This window comes from Rhinatrema bivittatum, chromosome 6, assembly GCF_901001135.1.
Source record: "Rhinatrema bivittatum chromosome 6, aRhiBiv1.1, whole genome shotgun sequence".
In the NCBI taxonomy this organism is placed as follows: domain Eukaryota; kingdom Metazoa; phylum Chordata; class Amphibia; order Gymnophiona; family Rhinatrematidae; genus Rhinatrema; species Rhinatrema bivittatum.
The window spans coordinates 274,522,996-274,545,747 of record NC_042620.1 but is presented as its reverse complement, the minus strand read 5'-3'; the positions used below and the strand labels follow the sequence as shown (position 1 = coordinate 274,545,747).

The window sequence follows — 22,752 nt, the reverse complement described above, 5'->3', positions numbered from 1 at the left end:
ATAAAACCTGACACGCTAGACGTGGAGGATGCCTGCGCCAAATTAAGTCAAAAATCCTTTTTTGCCAGCGGCGGATCAGACGAGAAGAGATCTCCACTGGTAGAGCAGAAAACAAATAAAGAAATTTAGGCAGTATTGTCATTTTAGTAATAGCTATTCTTCCCAACCATGAGAAAGTGCACCTATTCCATCGGCTCATATCCGTAGTAACACTATTTAGTAGTGGGGCATAGTTTAATTTATAAAGGTCAGTTAATCTAGCTGTTAAATAAACCCCCAGATACTTTATATGGGACGTCGCCCATTTATACGGAAACCTGCTACGTATATTTTGCACTTCTTCCGGGTTCAGAGTCACATTGAGTAACTCAGACTTAGAGAGATTCACCTTAAGGCCTGCCACTTTGCTAAATTGCTGTAGCTCGCGGGTTACACCCTCCAGTGACGAGGTCGGCTTTGTTAATGTTAAAGAGGATATCATCGGCAAACAGAGATGCCTTGTACTCTTCAGACCCCAACCGGATCCCATATATATCTTTGGCTTTACGGATCCGGGTCACTAGTGGTTCCAGATATAAGGCAAATAACAGGGGGGAAAATGGGCACCCTTTTCTGGTGCCCCTTCCGATGGGAAAGGCAGGACTGTATCCGCTATTCACTTTGACCCTGGCCGTGGGTTTATCATACAGCTGTTGTAGCCATTGCAAAAAGAAGGGCCCAAAAGCCATATGTCTTAAAGTGGAAAACAGAAAGGGCCAATGCACTAGATCAAAGGCCTTTTCTGTATCTAGGGATAATAATACCGCAGGGGTCTGCGTTTTCCGAGCCCACCATATGAGATCAATGACCTTCCTGATGTTATCCGCCGCCTTGCGCTGCGGGATAAACCCTACCTGATCAGTGTGGATGAGCTGCGAAAGAAAATTGTTTAGCCGAAGAGCTAAGACCCGAGCCAGGATTTTAAGATCCACATTGATAAGCGAGATGGGTCTATAAGAGCCGCATTGTGCCGGGTCTCTACCAGGCTTTAGAGTCACAGTAATGCTGGCTGTATTATTGTGGGGCCCTATGCCTTTGCCCTCCCTGAGGTTATTAAAATACTGGGCTAGGGGTTCTGCCACTATGGATGCACATTTTTTATAATACATCCCAGAGAGCCCATCTAATCCAGGAGCTTTACCAGATTTCAGGGATTTAATCACCATCTCGATCTCAGTGGGCAGGATCGGAGCATCCAGGCTCTGACGTTGCTCGGGTGTCAAGCTAGGCATTTCTAAATCATGCAAATATGCATTTATGTCAGTCTGATATATGGAGCCCTCAGACTTGTATAGGTTCTGAAAAAACTCTGCAAAGATGCTGCGTATTCCCGCCGAAGCAGTGAGGATCTCACCTGCTGAATTTTTAATTTTGGAAATATTATTTTGGGAGGCCCGCACCCGAAGTTGACATGCTAAAAAACGGCCTGCCTTGTTCCCACCCTCATAGTATTTCTGTCTTAGAGAGTCCAAAGCATGGAGTATAGGTTTATTATCAAGTTGTGCTAATTCATCTTTAAGGGCGAGCAACTTCTGGTAGCAGTGCTTAGAATGAGTTTTCATATGTACCTGGGATAAGGCTGAAATTTTGCCCAGTAAAGCTAAACGCTCCCCCTGTTCCTGCCGTTTGCATGCAGTTGCCCTAGAGATCAAAATCCCTCTTGCCACTGCCTTAGAGCACTCCCAGAGGGTGGTAGGTGATACCTCCCCTCCTGAATTCAGGCAGAAGTAATCCTGCATCTGATCATTCAGCATTTGAACAAAACCTGTGGCTTGTAATAGGGATTCATTCAGCTTCCAGAACAGACTGCCCATGTCTCTATCGTCCAGATCTACCTCAAGTGTTATAGGGGCATGGTCAGACCAAGTGATAGCGTCTATATCTGCCCCCATAACCTGGTTTCCCATTAGCTTATCAACCAAAAAATAATCTATGCGTGAATAACTTTCGTGGGGTGCAGAATAGAAAGTGTATGATCTAGACTTGGGACATCGGCTCCGCCATATGTCAACCAGATTCCAGTCGGAAATAAGGTTTCGCACTGCCTTTCTTCCAGTCCCAGAGGGCTGAGAGTGTGGCTTAGATGTATCTATGTCAGGTCGAATCGAGACATTTAGATCTCCTCCTAATATGATTGGTCCATCCGCATGTAATGCTAGTGTCCCATGTAATTCTTTCCAAAAGGGCCCTGAATCTCTGGTAGGGGCATAAACCGTCACTAGTGTGATCTTCTTCGAACCAATCTGGATATTTAAAATAAGATACCTCCCGTGCGGGTCAGCCAAATGGGATACATGCCGGAATACCAAATGTTTTGATATCAAAATCCCTGTTCCTGAATATTTAGCTTCTGGCCCTCGAGTGGCCAGGAATACATGTGGGAATTCTCGGAACTGTAACAACTGCTCATGTTTGCGCTTCAGATGGGTTTCTTGAATGAATGCAATATCTGCTTTTTGATGTAACAGCTCTTTTCGGAGGAGGAAAAACTTTCTGTGAGAGTTTAGGCCTTTAACATTAAGCGAGATTATCCTAACCATTATCAATTAGAAGAGAAAACATCGCTGTAAATGCATAGTGATTTCCCTGTAAAGATTCAAATGTACCTTGGGTGCGTGCTGGGAAGTGAGAAAGTGTCATCACATCAAGTCTATAGACAAAGAATAATCTGGATCTGTCTGAAATGCGCTTCCTCAATTCGTTTGTGGGCAGTTGTTTCTCCCCTAATGCGCTGCCTCCAGATCCGCTTTGAGATTCCCAATCGGGCGTGAGATTTAAGAAAAGTTATAATAAATTACCTCTCTGTCCGGACGAAGCTTCAGACTCATGCAGCCCTCGCTAAACACGGCGGTCAGGCCAGGGGGATAGTTTTTAATGTTGTGCCTAATGGGGGGTGCTGCACTTTAGGAGCTCGCACCGGTATCAGGGCTGTTTCGGGGATCCACCTGTTCTTCCCTGGTCCCGTCTCCCCGCTCCGGTTTTCACGGCTAAGATGGTTGCCGGAGCGAAGGTAAAGTCCAGGCTATGCTCTCTCTCAGCTCCTCTGCTGTTCTACAGGCGGCGTTTCCGTGAGTTTTTTCCTGACCTCGTGATACTGCAACTGGCTGGTCAGAAACCCAGGTCGGGTCCCATTGCCAAAAATTATTATTGAACGGACACTTTTTATTTTCACGCCTCTAGTTAGGGGTCTTGGTTTTCTGCTTGACTATGCTTTTGGCTTAAAACTTCAATTGTGAGCCATTAGAAAGACAGCATTTTTAAGCTCAGACTTCTTCGTCCTCTGAAATATTTGCTTCTTGCTCCTGATTTAAGAATAGCAGTGCAAGCATTTATCTTGACCACACTAGACTATTGCAATTCGCTATATTTGAGCTTGCCAAAGTATAGGCTAGCTTCCCTTCAATTATAACAAAATGCTGCTGCTCACCTTATTACTTCCCATTCTATCGGGGAACATATTTCCCTGCATTGTGTCAACTTCATTAGCTTCCTGTTGAGTACAGGATTCAGTTTAAACTTATGACTCTCATACATAAGGCCCTTTATACTTCTGTCCTATTGCATTGTCTAATAAATTAATATGGTATATTCATTCACGGTCCTTAAGATCTGCTGATACAGGTTTACTTGTTCCTACTGTAAAAAGCTATCATCTTCAGACTATATTCGCTCTAGAGCTTTTGTTGTTTCTGCTTCTATGTGATGGAATGAGTGACCAATGGAATTAAGGACCCTTTCTGTTTATAGATCTTTAGAAATCAGTTGAAGGCCTATTATTTTCGACAGGCTTTTTCTTGACGTTTATTTTTTTCCTTTTTCTTTAATGTATTGACATTTAATTTACTGTTCACCGCTTAGCACAGTTTTCTGTTATAGGAGTATAAAAAAAAAATACTCATTCTGTTCTACTTATTATTTTATAGATCTTTATCATATCTCCCCTCAGCTGTCTCCTAACCTCTTTAGCCTTTCTTCATAGGGGAACTGTTGCATCTCCTTTATCATTTTGGTTATTTTTCTTAGTACCTTTTCTAATTCTGGAGTGATACAGAGTGGCTCCATGGTGCAGTCTCATAGTTTGACTCAAAAATCATCAACCAGGTCTTCAACTTGTGGAGAAACTGCGTTAAATTATTCTCTTCCCTGATGGACAAAGGAAGATCATTCCATAATTTAGGAATAGTTCTAGAGAATGACCTGATTTGCAATTTAACTTGTTGAAAAGCCCTCGTTGGTGGAAGTTGAAGCTGATGATGATATTGTGGGCACACGTTTCTGATGATTTCTAACAAAGCTTTTGTGACATATGTGGAGCTTCTGGTATCAGTTGAAAGAAATGAGAGACCTACCAAAGTCCATGCCTTTTTCTCTACTGAGGATGTAAAAGTAAACCAGAGTAATTAGAAATTATTACCACAAAGATCAACTATGATGCTGCTAAGCAATCTCACAAGAAATGTACTTAATTTGTTCTATTTGCAGATGACACAAAATGACTTAAATCATTTGCTAACCCTTCCCTTCTTGGTACAAAGCAGTACTTTCTCCAACTGATGACTAGTAATTTATCCTGTCCTATGATCTTATTCTGTTTACCTATGATCTCTAATAGACCAGCTCTCTCGTATAATTTTGGTTATGGTTAATATTGCACTTGTCTAAGATCACTAATAGATTCAGTTATACACAGTTTTCCATAACTCCCTTTTAGATTACAAAATGTGTTTTTGTATCTTTAAGTGTGTATGCCTTAAAGAATCCTGTTGCCTTAGCTATTAAAGATCAGACCAACTAAAAATAATTACCTGAAGGATTTACTATGGTATTACTAGTCAAGCTCCCCCTGAAATTTACTTAGTATTCCCAATTTAAAAATTGACTAAATTTATCTAAATTACTTCTTTGTGTTTCTCTGCCAAGCAGTATCAAGCTGGAGGAAAAGGATATTAAGTAAACTACAACAATAACATTTAACTTTAAAAAGAGATTATGATAAAATGAGAAATTAGAAAAAACTAGAGCAGTTGTGAGGGGTACCGGTTTGCACAAGATGTGGGGGTTTGTTTAAAAAAAGAAAGAAAAATCATCTTGGAAGCCCAGGTAAAATGTATGTTATACACAACAAAGGTCTAAAGAAGACCAGGTGACTACCAGCATGGTTAAATAGTGAGGAGAAAGGCAAATAAAGCCAAAAGGTCTTTTTTTCAAAAAAAATAGTAAGCAGATCCAAATGAAAAGAATGGGAAAGAACATAAGCACTGGCAAATTAGATATAAAACATTAATAAGACAGGCCAAGAACAAGCTTGAGTAGAAACTTGCCACAAAGGCGCAAAACCTAATAATAAAAACTTTCCTAGCGTGTAGTGTACTCCTGCTAGCAGTTGGAGACGGATCAGATTTCAATCTGACGTCAGCCCCTAGTACATATACCCCTGCAGGAAGTGCAGCTCTTCAGTATTTTCAGTCTCCATTGCAGTTAGGGACTATCTACACGCTCTCACAGCATTAGAACCAAATTCAAAGAAGAAAACCAAATTGTAAAGAAGAAACCTCCCTGAAGACGAGCCCCGCTCTCCTGCGGTGATACCCTCGGGTCCCTCCCCCAGTTGAGATTCCCGAGGTGATTTCCGTGGTCCCTCTGAGGTAAGCCTTGGTCCGGTGGCCGAATCGCAGCAAGGACCTAGCCCCCGATCCTCAGGCGCGGCTGAGAGGCAGCGGGTGCACCCTCGAGCGCGGCGGTGAAGGTATTTGCCCTCTCCCCCCGCAGCCGGAGACCGCCCGGGACAAAACCGGGAAGCGCCGAAGACAAGGTAAGAAGGTAGAAATCTTCTGCTTGAATCCGGTCTCCGAGGATCGAGGAAGAGCACGGGTCACCGGCCGGGACCAGTGCCACCGGGTTGATCCGCCCTAGCAGGCCAGGCCCAGGCTATTTCCAAGGGTCTACCCACGTGGAGACCCTCCGAGGGGGTCGCCATATTGCCCGCGTGCTCGCCATCGCCATCTTGGCCCTATTCGCCGCGCCGTTCGCCCCGAGCGCACAAAACCGAGCTAGGCGCACAAAGCACTTGTGCGCATAAGTTGCACGCGCATATCTACGGCTGGACGCACAGCTGCGCGCACAACTCACACTCTTATCTTAAGCGCACTGGAGTGCATAAGAGTTTAAGCGCCGACAGCCATGGCACCACCAGAAACAGGGATAAAGGCTCAAGGCCTCTGCACAGCATGCCACATCAGAGCCGCACAAAGTGAGGAGGCCGCCCTGTGCACGCAGTGTGAGGAGGCCCTGGGAGATCCAGTTCCGGGCCAGTCCCACCCAGGGCCGCCGAGTACTAACTCCTCAGGGAGTACCCCGGACCTAGCAGATCCCAGTGGGACCTCCCCACATACGGGGACCCCCAGGGAACCAGTGCCCCTCAGCTTGGATCCAGCGTCGATCTCATGGGTGGTGGAGTTCTTTAAGGGGATTCACACCTTTGTTCAAATGCAAACTGAATCTCCAGCTGGTCAGCCACATGCTCCGCCGGAGGACCCTCAGGCCCCAGGCCCTTCAAGACCCAGGCACAGGCTTCCGCTACCCAAAAGCCCCACCTATGGGAACACAGACATCTCTGAAGAGGAAGCTGAGCCCCTAGAAGAGGGAGAGCTCCCCCCGGGGACAGAGCCTCACCGAACCATGAGACGCTTCTTCACAAAGGACGAGCTCCCGGACCTGGTCGCCCAATGTCTGACGGAGCTCACTATCCCGGGCCCAGGTACTTCGGGGTAACCTAAACCGAACCCCCTGCTGGAGGGTCTTCGTCAGACCTCTTGCCATTTCCCTGTGTTACAAGCGGCACAACAGCTGATTGACCTGGAATGGAATGCCCCGGAGTCCACATTCAAAGGGGGACGAGACTTGGCAGCCATGTACCCCCTGGACCCGACGACCAAAGATCTTCTTGCATGCCCAAGAGTTGATGCCATGGTCTGCGCGGTCTCTAGGCGCACCACTATCCCAGTAGAGGGAGGAGCAGCGCTCAAGGATGCACATGACCGGCGTCTGGAATCCATCCTCAAACAGTCATTTGACGTAGCCGCTATGTCTCTACAAATTGCGGCCTGCTGCACAGTGGTAACATGTGCCTGCTTATCCCAAACCAGGAGCAACACCCCGGGAGAAGACATGGAACCAGCAGTATCATTCCTCGCGGACGCTGCCTCCGACCTAGTGCGTACAGCGGCCAGAGGAGTGTCATCTGCGGTGGCGGTCAGAAGGCAACTCTGGCTCCGAAGCTGGTCGGCCGACGCATCTTCCAAAACGCGCCTCACAAGGATGCCCTTCAAAGGATCCCTCCTGTTTGGCAGCAAACTAGAGAAATTAGCCGACAAATGGGGCAAGTCCCCAGTGCTGCGCCAGCCGGAGGATAAAATGAAGAGAAACCAGCAACTCTTCCCCAGGTCCTCCAGGGGCAGAAGTTCACAGCGCTTCAATCCTTACAGGAGCAACTATCAAGCGCCCCACCCTATGAGCAAGAACCAGTCCTTTCGGAACAAGCACAACAAGAGGGGTACCAGCTCGGGTACAGGCCCCAGCCGCACCCCACAATGAGATTCAGCTGATCCGTCCAAGGGAAGAAGCCATAGGGGGCAGACTAACCCTATTCTACCGCAGATGGGTCGAGATAACTCCGGACAAGTTCATGGAGTCCCCCTGGCACGACCTCTTCAAGAGAGTGGCAGTGGAAGCTACACTGTCCAGACTACTGGCCCTTGAGGCCATAACCCCAGTGCCTCCACAAGAAATAAATACTGGACATTATTCCATCTATTTTATCGTCCCCAAGAAAGAGGGAACATTCAGGCCCATCCTGGTCCTCAAGTCGGTCAACTGCCACCTGAGGATTCCCCGCTTCCGCATGGAAACCCTGCGATCCGTAATAAGGGCGATACAACCAGGAGAGTTTCTCACATCCCTGGATCTTTCGGTGGCCTACCTACACATCCCAATTCATCAGGAACACCAGCGCTATCTACGCTTCAAAGTCCTGAACCGTCACTACCAGTTCCGGGCACTACCTTTCGGGTTAGCCACAGCACCCCGGACGTTCACCAAGGTAATAGTAGTGGTGGCAGCAACACTGAGGAAGGAAGGAATCCTCGTCCACCCTTACCTAGACGACTGGCTGATCAGGGCAACGTCCCCGGAGGAAAGACACCAAGCAACCAGCAGAGTCATAACTCTACTGGAGAGCCTAGGATGGGTGGTCAACACAAACAAAAGTTTCCTACAACCATCACAGTCGCTGGAATACCTAGGAGTCTGATTCGACACCAAAGAAGACAAGGTCAGCCTGACAACCACAAGGAGATTAAAACTGTGGAACCGGCTACATACCTTGCTTGAACAATCCTCGTCCCACAGCATGGGATTACCTGAAAGTCCTCTGGCTGATGGCATCCACACTGGAAGTTGTGCCATGGGCATGAGCCCACATGAGGCCCCTACAGCGCTCACTTCTATCACGGTGGAGCCCACAGGCCCAGAATTACACCGTATGTCTATCACTTCCGGGCAGAGTCCGGAACCAGCTACCGTGGTGGCTGCAGGCCAACCACATGAGCCGAGGATCAAGACTATCCTCTCCAACCTGGACCCTACTCACCACAGATGCCAGTCTACGAGGATGGGGAGCACACTGCGAGGAGTTAACCACCCAAGGGCAGTGGAACGTAGAAGAGGCGGGATGGAACATGAAGCGCGGGCAGTCAGACTAGCCTGTCTGCGGTTCGCTCACAGACTTCGAGACAAAGCGGTCAGAGTTATGTCAGACAACGCCACAACAGTGGCCTACATCAACCGACAGGGGGGAACCAGAAGCCAAGTGTCCCTAGAAATAGACCCCCTGATGGCGTGGGTGGAAGCAAATCTCCAGGAGATCTCCGCTGTCCGCATCGCCGGGAAAGACAACATCACGGCAGACTTCCTCAGCAGGGAAAGTCTAGACACAGGAGAATGGAGGTTGTCGTCCGCAGCCTTCCAAATGATAGTGAATCGGTGGGGGATACTGGACATGGACCTTCTGGCAAACAGATCCAACGCCCAAGTGTCCAGATACTTCAGCCGCAGGTGGGAACCTCAGTCCCAGGGGATCGATGCCCTGGTACAGACCTGGCCACCGGGGACCCTGCTATACGCCTTCCCGTCGTGGCCCCTATTGGACGCAATCATTCACAAGATACAACTACACAGGGGGCTAGTTCTTCTGGTGGCTCCAGATTGGTCAAGAAGACCCCTGTGTAGCAGGCCTCCACACAGGGACCTGCTACAACAAGGTCCGATCCTCCATGAGGACCCAGCTCAATTCTCTCTTACAGTCTGGCCATTGAGAGGGCCTGCCTGAGAGAGCGCGGATACTCGGGGGCTGTAATCGACACCCTCTTCCGAGCACGCAAGTTCTCCACATCGTTAATGTACATAAGGATTTGGAGAGTATTTGAAGCCTGGTGCGAAGACCACAACATCAAGCCACGCTCATTTAAAGTTCCCGTGATCCTGGAATTCTTACAGAACGGACTACAGAAGGGATTGTCCCTCAACTCCATCAAGGTACAGGTGGCCGTATTGTCATGCTACGGCCCCAAGAGCGAGGGCAATAGCATAGCCTCTCACCCGGACGTATCACGCTTCCTAAAAGGAGTCAAACACATTCGTCCACCACTAAAGTGGCCGGTACCTCTGTGGAATCTCAATCTCGTTTTGGATTTCCTAGCGGGAACCGCCTTCAGACCCCTCCGAGGACTGTCCCTCCGCCTGTTAACCTTAAAGACGGTGTTCTTGCTGGCAGTTTGTTCAGCCCGCCGCATCTCGGAACTACAAGCACTGTCCTGCCGTGAGCCATTCCTCAGGTTCACCCCGGGAGCCATCCAACTATGCACGGTTCCCTCCTTCCTCCCCAAAGTGGTCTCACACTTCCACCTTAACCAGACCATCTCGCTACCAACGACGGATGGCTTGAAGAATTCGGAAGAAGCCCGTAGTCTACGCCACCTCAATATCGGCAGACTCCTATCCAGGTACCTGGAAATGTTGGAACCCGTACGAAAAACGGACCACCTTTTCGTCCTTCACAGCGGAAAGAGACAAGGGGAAGCGGCCTCGCGGGTAAGCATTGCCCGCTGGATCAAGGAAGTCATCAAGGTGGCCTACGTAGAAGCTGGCAAGCCGCCACCACCTCTACAGATCAAGGCCCATTCTACCAGAGCCCAGGCAGTATCCTGGGCAGAAACTACAATGCTGTCGCCTGCCAAGATCTGCAGGGCGGCGACATGGTCCTCCATCCATACCTTCTCCAGATTCTACCGTCTGGATGTTCAGGCTGGGGAGGACACGGCATTTGCAAGGACAATTCTAAGTGGGTCATGGGCAGCCTCCCACCCGGTTCGGGAGTAGCTTTTATACATCCCATTGGTCCTGAGTCCATCTGCTACATGCTAGGAAATGGAGAAATTACTTACCTGATAATTTTGTTTTCCTTAGTGTAGACAGATGGACTCAGCATACCACCCTTGGCTGCTGTTACGCATGGTCTTTCAAATGATTCAAGGGTAAGCCATGTTTTCATTTACCTAGAGCATCCACCCTGCCGGGTGTCGACGCTTCCCGGTTGAGTACACTGGCGGTCTCCAGCTATAGTCAATCAACCAGTTCAAGTTAATCAAGTTTTAACGTTTTAACTAAGTTATGAAGTTATTCAAGTTAATCAAACTATTAAGTTAATCAATCAGTCAGTCACACATATATCCACAGTGCTTTTCAAGGGGAATACTGAAGAGCTGCACTTCCTGCAGGGGTATATGTACTAGGGGCTGACTTCAGATTGAAATCTGATGCATCTCCAACTGCTAGCAGGAGTATACTATACCCATTGGTTCTGAGTCCATCTGTTTACACTAAGGAAAACGAAATTATCAGGTAAGTAATTTCTCCATTTTTAAAATACTTCAAAAGCAAGAAGCCTGTAAGGGAGTCAGCTGCATTAGTAGATAACCAGGGGGAAAGGAGGCACTCAGGGAGAACAGGGCCATCACAGAAAACCAAAGTGAATTCTTTGCTTCTCTCTTTACTAAGGAGTTGATTCAGAGCAACTGAAGTAAATAACTATGAAATGGATAGTACATAGATCAAATTGAGAAACTAAAGATTAACAAATCACTGGATGGTATTCACTCCAGAGTTCTAAAAACAAAACAGAAATATGAAATTGTAAACAGGTTACAGATTTCTAGTGACATATCATTTAAAAAGACCTCAATACCTGAATGGAGGATGGCCAATGTGACCCCAGTTTTTAGAAAGGGCTCCCGAGGTGACACAGAAGGTATAGACCAGTGAGCCTGATGTCTGTGCTGGGCAAAATGGTAGAAATTATTCTTGAGGTCAAAATATGGAGAGACATGATGTAATGAGGAAGAACGAACATGGATCTATTAGAATGTTTTGATAGCATAAACGTGTAGCTAAAGGTAAGATGTTCAATATTAGTGTATCTAGATTTTCAGAAGGCATTTGATAAAGTCCCTCATGAGAAACTCTTCAGGAAATAGACTTAATTGGCATCTCAGAGACATGGTGGAAAGAGGATAACCAATGGGACAGTGCTATACTGGGGTACAAATTATATCGCAATGACAGAGAGGAGCACTCGGGAGGAGGTGTGGCACTTTATGTCCGGGATGGCATAGAGTCCAACAGGATAAACATCCTGCATGAGACTAAATACAAAATTGAATCTTTATGGGTAGAAATCCCTTGTGTGTCGGGGAAGACTATAGTAATAGGGGTATACTACTGTCCACCTGGTCAAGATGGTGAGATGGACAGTGAAATGCTAAGAGAAATTAGGGAAGCTAACCAAATTGGTAGTGCATTAATAATGGGAGACTTCAATTACCCCAATATAGACTGGGTAAATGTATCATCGGGTCACGCTAGAGAGATAACGTTCCTGGATGGAATAAATGATAGCTTTATGGAGCAATTGGTTCAGGAACCGACGAGAGAGGGAGCAATTTTAGATCTAATTCTCAGTGGAGCACAGGACTTGGTGAGAGAGGTAACAGTGGTGGGGCCGCTTGGCAATAGTGATCATAATATGATCAAATTTGATTTAATGACTGGAAAAGGAACAGTGTGCAAATCCAAGGCTCTCGTGCTAAACTTTCAAAAGGGAAACTTTGATAAAATGAGAAAAATTGTTAGAAAAAAACTGAAAGGAGCAGCTACAAAAGTAAAAAATGTCCAAGAGGCGTGGTCATTGTTAAAAAATACCATTCTAGAAGCACAGTCCAGATGTATTCCACACATTAAGAAAGGTGGAAAGAAGGCAAAATGATTACCAGCATGGTTAAAAAGGGAGGTGAAAGAAGCTATTTTAGCCAAAAGATCTTCATTCAAAAATTGGAAGAAGGATCCAACAGAAGAAAATAGGGTAAAGCATAAACATTGGCAAGTTAAATGTAAGACATTGATAAGACAGGCTAAGAGAGAATTTGAAAAGAAGTTGGCTGTAGAGGCAAAAACTCACAGTAAAAACTTTTTAAAATATATCCGAAGCAGAAAGCCTGTGAGGGAGTCAGTTGGACCGTTAGATGATTGAGGGGTTAAAGGGGCACTTAGAGAAGATAAGGCCATCGCGGAAAGATTAAATGATTTCTTTGCTTCGGTGTTTACTGAAGAGGATGTTGGGGAGGTACCCGTAATGGAGAAGGTTTTCATGGGTAATGATTCAGATGGACTGAATCAAATCATGGTGAACCTGGAAGATGTGGTAGGCCTGATTGACAAACTGAAGAGTAGTAAATCACCTGGACCGGATGGAATACACCCCAAAGTTCTGAAGGAACTAAAAAATGAAATTTCAGACCTATTAGTAAAAATTTGTAACTTATCATTAAAATCATCCATTGTACCCGAAGACTGGAGGATAGCAAATGTAACCCCAATATTTAAAAAGGGCTCTAGGGGCGATCCGGGAAACTACAGACCGGTTAGCCTGACTTCAGTGCCAGGAAAAATAGTGGAAAGTGTTCTAAACATCAAAATCACAGAACATATAGAAAGACATGGTTTAATGGAACAAAGTCAGCATGGCTTTACCCAGGGCAAGTCTTGCCTCACAAATCTGCTTCACTTTTTTGAAGGAGTTAATAAACATGTGGATAAAGGTGAACCGGTAGATATAGTATACTTGGATTTTCAGAAGGCGTTTGACAAAGTTCCTCATGAGAGGCTTCTAGGAAAAGTAAAAAGTCATGGGATAGGTGGCGATGTCCTTTCGTGGATTGCAAACTGGCTAAAAGACAGGAAACAGAGAGTAGGATTAAATGGGCAATTTTCTCAGTGGAAGGGAGTGGACAGTGGAGTGCCTCAGGGATCTGTATTGGCACCTTTACTTTTCAATATATTTATAAATGATCTGGAAAGAAATACGACGAGTGAGATAATCAAATTTGCAGATGACACAAAATTGTTCAGAGTAGTTAAATCACAAGCAGATTGTGATAAATTGCAGGAAGACCTTGTGAGACTGGAAAATTGGGCATCCAAATGGCAGATGAAATTTAATGTGGATAAGTGCAAGGTGATGCATATAGGGAAAAATAACCCATGCTATAATTACACGATGTTGGGTTCCATATTAGGTGCTACAACCCAAGAAAGAGATCTAGGTGTCATAGTGGATAACACATTGAAATCGTCGGTTCAGTGTGCTGCGGCAGTCAAAAAAGCAAACAATGTTGGGAATTATTAGAAAAGGAATGATGAATAAAACGGAAAATGTCATAATGCCTTTGATTCGCTCCGTGGTGAGACCTCACCTTGAATACTGTGTACAATTCTGGTCGCCGCATCTCAAAAAAGATATAATTGCGATGGAGAAGGTACAGAGAAGGGCTACCAAAATAAGGGGAATGGAACAACTCTCCTATGAGGAAAGACTAAAGAGGTTAGGACTTTTCAGCTTGGAGAAGAGACGACTGAGGGGGGATATGATAGAGGTGTTTAAAATCATGAGAGGTCTAGAACGGGTAGATGTGAATCGGTTATTTACTCTTTCGGATAGTAGAAAGACTAGGGGGCACTCCATGAAGTTAGCATGGGGCACATTTAAAACTAATCGGAGAAAGTTCTTTTTTACTCAACGCACAATTAAACTCTGGAATTTGTTGCCAGAGGATGTGGTTAGTGCAGTTAGTATAGCTGTGTTTAAAAAAGGATTGGATAAGTTCTTGGAGGAGAAGTCCATTACCTGCTATTAATAGCCACTGCCATTAGCAATGGTAACATGGAATAGACTTAGTTTTTGGGTACTTGCCAGGTTCTTATGGCCTGGATTGGCCACTGTTGGAAACAGGATGCTGGGCTTGATGGACCCTTGGTCTGACCCAGTATGGCATGTTCTTATGTTCTTAAATTAAAAATGCACTGGATAGGAGGTGATGTCCTACTGTTTTTGGTAACTGGTTAAAAGATAGGAGACAGAGTTGGACTAAATGGCCAGTTTTTCTAATGGTGAGATTTAAATATTTGCATGCCCCAGGGATCTGTACTAAGACTAGTGCTGTTTAACATTTACATAAATTATCTAGAAAGGGGAGCAATGAGTCATGTGAAGAAATTTGCAAATGACACAAAATTATTCAATGTTGTTAAAGATGAGCAGATTGTCAGGAACTGCAGAAGGACCTTGCCAGAGTAGGGAACTAGGCATCTAAATGGCAGATGAAATTTATTGTGGACAAGTGATGCATATAGGGGAAGAATAATCCAAACTACAGATACACAATACTGGGTTCTGTATTGGGGGGGGGGGGGGGGGGGGGGGGTCACTATCCAGGAAAAAGACCTTGGAGGTCCTTATGGACAATATATTGAAATCCTTGAATCGGTTTGCAGCAGCTGTCAAAGCAAACAGAATATTAGGAATTATTAGGAAAGGAATGAAGAATAAAATGGAAAATATATGGACTCTGATCGAGCCATGGTGTGATCGCACCTTGAGTATTGTGTTCAGTTTTGATCGCCCCATCTCAAGAAAGACATAGCGGACTAGAAAAGGCACAGAGCAGGGTGACAAAAATGATAAAGATGAAGCAATGGCTCCTTTATGAAATAGACTAAACTGGTTAGAGCTCTTCAGCCTGGGTAAGAGATGATAGATGGGATATAACAGTCTTATAATACCATGAGTGGGATAAAACAGGTAAATGAGGAAAGGTTATTAATTTCATCTTGTACTAAGGTTAGAGGATACTCCATGAAACTAACAGATTTAAAACAATTCAGAAAGGTGGATTGTCTTTCTTTTTTTTTTTTTTATTTGGCACACACTCAAGCTGTGGAATATATTGCCAGAGGATGTGTTCAAGGTGATTAGTGCAGATCTGCTGCTCGGTGTATTGCCGACGTAGCCTTGCTGATGCAGGGGGCATCGATGCGGCCTCCACTGGTGGCTATCCTGGTGAGTGATTCCTCTGACAAGGGTAGGCCATTGGGGTCGATGATGCCACTTCAATACAGTTGGAGCTGCCGATTCCCTTGTTGCTCCCGGTACCCACAGGGCCTTCGGTACCAGTGTTTCCTCCGGTTCCAGTGGTGCCTTTGGTACTGAGATCATCAAGGTTGCACATAAAAGCTCACTGGGGGCCCTACTTCAGGTGTTCCTGGGCACACAGTGAGTAGGATGCCCCCTATGACCCTTGGAGAGTGAGGCGCCCCCATCCTTTATGGAGGACTACGAAAACTTGCTCTCCAAGCCATCTCCTCCTGAGGAGAGGCATAAGTCTCTGCCGGAGGACTTAACTTTTTCTGGATTCGTGAGGGCCATGGCAGAGTCTGTGTCTTTTCAGCTCCTGACTGAACAGGATTCCAGGCATAAAATGCTGGAAGTCCTGCAATTTGTGGACACTCCAAAAGAGGTGGTCACAGTACCAGTGCACAACATCTTCCATTTTATTTATTTATCGGTTTTTGTAAACAGTCATTCAGTGTAGCCATCACAACGGTTAACAAATTCTAGTACAAATAAAACAGTGTGTAATAAAAGTAAAATACAATAACATTCATAATAAAAATAGGTTACAATTACAGACTAAAAGAAAAAATAAATATTAAGAACATATAAAAGAATAAAATCTTAGGATGTTAGTGTAGGGTAGGTAGGGGGATGCGAGGATTATTACGAATCTTGGTATGCCTTGGCGAAAAGCCAGGTCTTTAGCCCCTTCTTATTTTTTTTAGATTCGATTGTAGTCGTAATTCAGTGGGAAGTTCGTTCCATAATTTTGGACTGGCAAGCGAAATTGCACGTTTGCGAGAGTTGTGCTGAGCGTACTGATGGAATTGTTAATAGGCTTTTGATGGCTGACCGTAAGTTTCATTGAGGAACGTGAAGTTTAATCTGTCTGTTTTTCATATATAATTTTATGTAAAACGGCAAGTACCTTGTATTCAATTCGGGATCTTATTGGAAGCCAATGTAATGATGTTAGAATTGGAGTTATGTGTTCGTACTTTTTGGTGCTTATTAAAATTCTAGCAGAGGAGTTTTGAAGAATTTGTAGAGGACGAATGGTGGAAAGCAGTAGACCAAGTAAGAGCGAGTTATAATAGTCTAGATTAGAAAAAATGAGCAGTTGTAAAACAGTTCGGAAGTAATCTGGAATTAGAAATGGCTTTAGTCGTCTCAATATTAGTAATTTATGATATCCATCCTTCACTTTAGCCGCAATGTGAGTTTTGAAACATAATTCGTTGTCTAAGATGATTTCAAGATCGCGTGTATGGGTGACGGGGGAGATTTCAGACTTTTGGTTCTCAAGTTTTAGAGGAGGTAGAAGCATTGGGCTAGTTTTTATTTCTAGGAGTATGATTTCTGTTTTAACGATATTTAGTATAAGATTTGGTCGACCAGTTATGGGAGCACCCCATTTCCATCCCACCAGTAAACCGAAAGACCGATGCTATTTTGTGCAGCCCACCAAAGGATTTGAATGCCGCCAGCTTCCACACCAGTCCGTAGTGGTGGAATCTGCTTTAAAGAAAGCAAAAAGGGTGTGGATTCATGCTTTGATCCTCCAGGTCATGAGCACAGGGTCCTGGACACTCTGGGAAGGGGAGTGTTCCAGGGGTCCATGTTGGCAGCCCCGATTGCATGTTATCAGTTCTATATGAGCCAGTACTCCAGAAACCTGTGGAAACAAGTTCAGGATCTGGTGGAGCGGCTCCCACAGCAATTTCAGGAGGATTTCCTGATCCAACAAGGCCTGGAGTGTGACAAACACTAGGGTCCATTCAGCTTATGATGTGTTTGAAACAGCAGAGAGGGTGGCAGCAGCAGGCATTGACCTCTGGCCTGAAATACAAGACCATCTGGCAGACCTGCCCTGTATCAGGGAGAATCTCTTCGGAGATAAAATCTAAGAAGCAGTAGCTCAGCTGAAGGACTACCGTGAAACCTGCCAGCACCTCGGACCCTCAGTCCTCTGGCAAAAAGCCATCATTGCAAACCTCAAGACGCCCCTTTTACCAGGCCACAGAAGTATTATCCGCCGGCCACTCGGGCAAGACCCCAATGGGCACCAGCTAGGCCAAGAGTTAAGGCAGCCACATGCCCCTTGACTGCTCCCGTTCCCGCAGGAGAGCCCTGCCATGGGGTTTTGACTGGCAGTGAGGGAGTTTAAGCCAGCATTCATACCCCAGAGGAAGGACCCTCTGGTGGGGGGCTGTCTACAGGTGTTTGCCAACTGGTGGCTTTCAGTCATCTCGGACCAATGGGGTGCTTTCCATCATTCGGCGGGGGTACAGCTTGAACTTCCAATGGACCCCTCCACAAGCTCCTCTGTGTCCCTTATGAGGGTTGGTGGCAAATCAGCAAATACTTTGACTAGAGCTCTCTGCCCTCTTAATGGCTCGAGTGGTTGAACTTGTTCCGCCAAATCGGAGGGGAGACTGGTTTTACTCCAGGTATTTCCTGATTCCCAAGGAAACTGGAAGCCCTCGCCCCATCTTAGATCTAAGGGCGTTTAACAGATATCTCATAAGAGAAAAATTCAAAATGGTCTCGTTGGGTGCTCTAATTCCTTTCCTCAGGACTAGGGACTGGCTTTGCTTCCTCCATCTCCAAGACGCTTTAGCTCATATTGTGATCACTCCCTGCCTTCGGAAATATCTTTGTTTTCTGGTGGAGGAAGAGCACTATCAGTATTGGGTGCTGCCTTTCGGCCTCACATCCGCACCCCGTGTTTTCATGAAATGCCTGACTGTAGTAGGAGCTTATCTCAGGAGACACTGGGAGCATGTCTTCTCCTACCTGGACGTTTGGTTCATCAAGAGCAACACCAGGCAGGGAGCATTACATTCTCTCCACTCCACCATCTGGATTCTGGAGGTTTTGGGGTTTCTAATCAACTACCTGAAGTCCCAGCTGGTTCCATTGCTACAGCTGGACTTCATTGGGTCCAGGTTCGATACAGTCCGGGGAAAGCTTTTTTGCCCTGGGATTGAACGTTAACCCTGGTGTCCCTGGCAGAATCGATCTCTCGCAGCCATCAGGCATCTGCACACCAGATCCTGCGTCTCCTGGGGCACATGGCAGCGACAGTGCATGTCACACCATTTGCTCGACTACACATGTGCAGAGCACAGTGGATATGTCACCACTGTGTCAGGCACAGTGGTGCCTGACACAATAGTGTCAGGCACCCAGAACCTTTGAGCTTGCCTCATAGTAACCACTCCACTTCGGCAGTTCCTTTTGTGGTGTGAGACCCTATCCAACCTAGAAGTGGGAATACCGTTCCAGGTTTCTCCACCACAGGTTGTTCTCACTATGGATGCATCCCACATAGGTTGGGGGGGGCCCATATTGTGGGCCTCAGCATCCAAGGTCAATGGTCCTTGCAGGAGCAGCATCTTCAGATCAACTTCTTGGAGCTCCGGGCGATCCTGTTTGCTCTATGGGCGTTTCGGGATCATTTAGCCAACAAGGTAGTTCTGGTGCAAACCGACAACCAAGTGGTGATGTGGTACCTGAAACAGCAGAGGGGGGGGAGGGGTTTGTTCCTTCTCTGACAAGAGACGGTACAGATCTGGTCCTGGGCACTCGCAGGGCATTCTCCTGCGAGCTATATACCTGCCAGGGGCCGAAAATGTGAAGGTGGATGCTTTGAGTTGGGCCTTCCGCCCCCATGAATAGGCCCTGAAACAGGAGGTGGTGAATCAGATCTTCTGCCTTTGGGGGGGATTCCAGACATAGATTTGTTTGCTTCCCTGTGCAACAGGAAAATAGATTTGGTTCTGCTCCGTAATCAGAACAGACGAATGGCTGGTTTCGAATACCTTTGCCCATCATTGAGGCACCGGCCTTCTATATGTGTACCCTCCGCTTCCACTAGTATCAAGGACTCTCCTGAAACTTCAGCAGGACTGAGGAACCGTGATCCTGATCATGCTTTATTTGCCACGACAGATTTGGTTCTCACTTATGCAGGATCTATCCTCATGGGGCTCCAATCCATCTGGGGATGGGATGGCGCAGCCTGCCCTGATCACACAGGAACAGGGCAGACTGCGCCATCCCAACCTCCAAGCCTTGTCCCTCCCGGCATGGATGTTGACTGGATGACCCTGCAAGTTCTGGGCCTCTCGGAGAGCGTGTCTCGAGTCCTGGTGGAGTCCAGGAAGCCTTTGACTAGGAAGTCTTACAATTTTAAGTGGAAGAGATTCTTGGTCTGGTGCGAGGGGAATGGTTTGAATCCGTTCTCCTGCCCACTCAGAGACTTCTGGACTACCTGTTGCACCTGTCTGAGGCTGACTTGAAGACCACCTCCGTGAGAGTGCACCTCAGTGCCATTGGGGCATAGCACCATGGGGTGGATGGCTTGTCCATCTCAACCCACCCTCTTGTGGGGTGTTTCATGCCAGGCTTACTTCAGCTCAAGCCTCCGATCTGGCCCCCAGCGGTATCCTGGGACCTCAACATGGCCTTGACCCATCTCATGACGGCACCTTTTGAGCCCCTGAGATATTGCGACCTGAGGTACCTATCCTGGAAGGTCATCTTCCAAGTTGTGGTCACCTCAGCATGCAGGGTCAGTGAACTTCAGGCTTTGGTGTCATACCCATCTTACACAAAATTTTTTCATGGTAAGGTGGTTTTGTGTACACAAACTAAGCTTCTACCGAAGGTGGTCACAGAGTTCCATCTCAATCAATCTATTGTCCTGCCCACCTTTTTTCCCAAAGCTGCACTCTCACCAAGGTGAACGAGTCCTGCACACCCTAGATTGTGAGACGGCCCTAGCCTTTTACTTGAAACGGAAGGCAGCCCATCGCCAGTCCACACAACTGTTTGTCTCTTTTGATAAAAACAGACTGGGAGTCTGTGTCCAAGCAGACCTTGTCCAACTGGCTGGCAGATTGTATTTCTGCTACGTGGAAGCAGGACTGCAACTTAAGGGCCATGTCAAGGCTCATTCTGTACGAGCCATGTCAGCTTTGGTGGCTCACTTGGGTGAGGTACCCATAGTTGAGATCTGCAGAGCAGCGACTTGGAGTTCCCTCCACACCTTCACCTCTCATTACTGCCTGGATATGGATGGTCGATGTGACAGTGGTTTTGGTCATTTGGGTCCTCTGTAATCTTTTTCAGCCATGAAAACCAACTCTTCCTACATTGGGCCCTCTCTTCGGGTTCAGGCTGTCTCCCTCTGTGGCAGACAGCACCAAGGTTGTTGTGCCTGTTGGCATCTGGTTGGATGCCTGTCGGTCTTGTTTGTTGTTCAGGAGCAGCCTGTAGCTATGTATTCACCCATGTGTGAAGACTACCATCCTGCTTGTCCTAGGAGAAAGCAGAGTTGCTTAGAAACATAGAAACATAGAAATGACGGCAGAAGAAGACCAAACGGCCCATCCAGTCTGCCCAGCAAACTTTCACACTTATTTTTCTCATACTTATCTGTTACTCTTGGCCTTTATTGGTAACTTTTTGGTTCCAATTTCCTTCCCCCCTGCCATTGATGTAGAGAGCAGTGCTGGAGTCTCATCAAAGTAAAGTATCTAACTTAATTGGTTAGGGGTAGTAACCGCCGCAATAAGCAAGCTACTCCCACTTTTATTTGTTTACCCAGCCTGTGCAATTCAGTCCTTGTTGGTTGTTGTCTGAATATAAATTATCTTTTCTTCATTCCCCCTGCTGTAGAAGCAGTAAGCTACGCTGGATATGTATTCCAAGTGAAGTATCAGGCTTAATTGATTCGGGGTAGTAACCGCCACAATAAGAAAGCTACTCCCACTCTTTTTTGTTTACCCAGCCTGTGCAATTCAGTCCTTGGTTGTTGTCTGAATATAAATCCTCTTTTCTTCATTACCCCTGCTGTTGAAGCAGTGAGCTGTGCTGGATATGTATTCCAAGTGAAGTATCAGGCTTATTTGGTTTGGTGTAGTAACCACCGTAACAAGCAAGCTACTCCCCTGCTTATTTGTGAATGCAAATCCTTTTTTCCACATTTTCTCTTGCCATTGAAGCATAGAGCAATGTTGGAGTCTCATTAACCATGTGCGTGTTTATTGAATAAGGGTATTGATCACCAAGTAGTAGCCGTCATTCCCGCAAGCCACGCCCATGCCTTTTCTCCTTATTCACATCCTCTAGATTTTATGGATCCACAATGTTTATCCCACGCCCCTTTGAAATCCTTCACAGTTTTGGTGTTCACCACTTCCTCCGGAAGGGCGTTCCAGGCGTGTACCACCCTCTCCGTGAAGAAATACTTCCTGACATTGGTTCTGAGTCTTCCTCCCTGGAGTTTTAAATCGTGACCCCTGGTTCTGCTGATTTTTTTCTGATGGAAAAGGTTTGCTGTTGACTTTGGATCATTAAAACCTTTCAAGTATCTGAAAGTCTGTATCATATCACCCCTGTTCCTCCTTTCCTCCAGGGTATACATGTTTAGGTTCTTCAATCTCTCCTCATAAGTCATTTGCTGAAGACCATCCACCTTTTTGGTCGCCCTTCTCTGGACCGCCTCCATCCTGTCTCTGCCCCTTCAGAGATACGGTCTCCAGAACTGGTCACAGTACTCCAGGTGAGGCCTCACCAAGGACCTGTACAAGGAGATAATCTCTTCCCTTTTCTTACTCGACATTCCTCTCTCTGTGCAACCCAGCATTCTTCTGGCTTACCTATAACAGGTGTTCTCTTAGGACAGCCGGATGTTAGTCTTCACGAAACCCACCTGCCACCCTGCGGAGTTGGTTTTTTCTTTGGGTTCGATATTTTATTTTTTGCAAATTCTATATTATGAGACTGAAGAGGGGACCCCCGTGTGGATAGTGGCATGCTGGGCATGCTCAGTGTGTCGGTCAAAGTTTCTAGAAACTTTGAGTTAAGTTTTCCATGCCGGGCTGCATCTGATGATGTCACTCATATGAGCACTAACATCCTGTTGTCCTAGGAGGACACCTGTTACAGGTAAGCAACTCTGCCATATCTAGAATCCATTGGCAGATTGTGCACAGCGAATTCCCCTCCAAAAAAGGGAATACTGGTGAGGCAGGGAAAAAAAAACCATATTGTTTCTCTGGTGTCTGCTCTGCAGTGACTTTAGCCACCCCTCCTACTACAAAATGGCTAGTTATATAGTGCATGAGCAACCAGTCCCAGCTCTC

The 22,752-nt window shown here is 46.3% G+C and overlaps 1 protein-coding gene across 1 annotated transcript in view; it reads left to right on the top strand.

The window, feature by feature from the left end:
• FOXO4 (forkhead box O4) overlaps positions 1 to 22,752 on the top strand; it is a 95,405-nt gene that overhangs the window by 60,124 nt on the left and 12,529 nt on the right. The gene's annotated exons all lie outside the window — the stretch shown is intronic.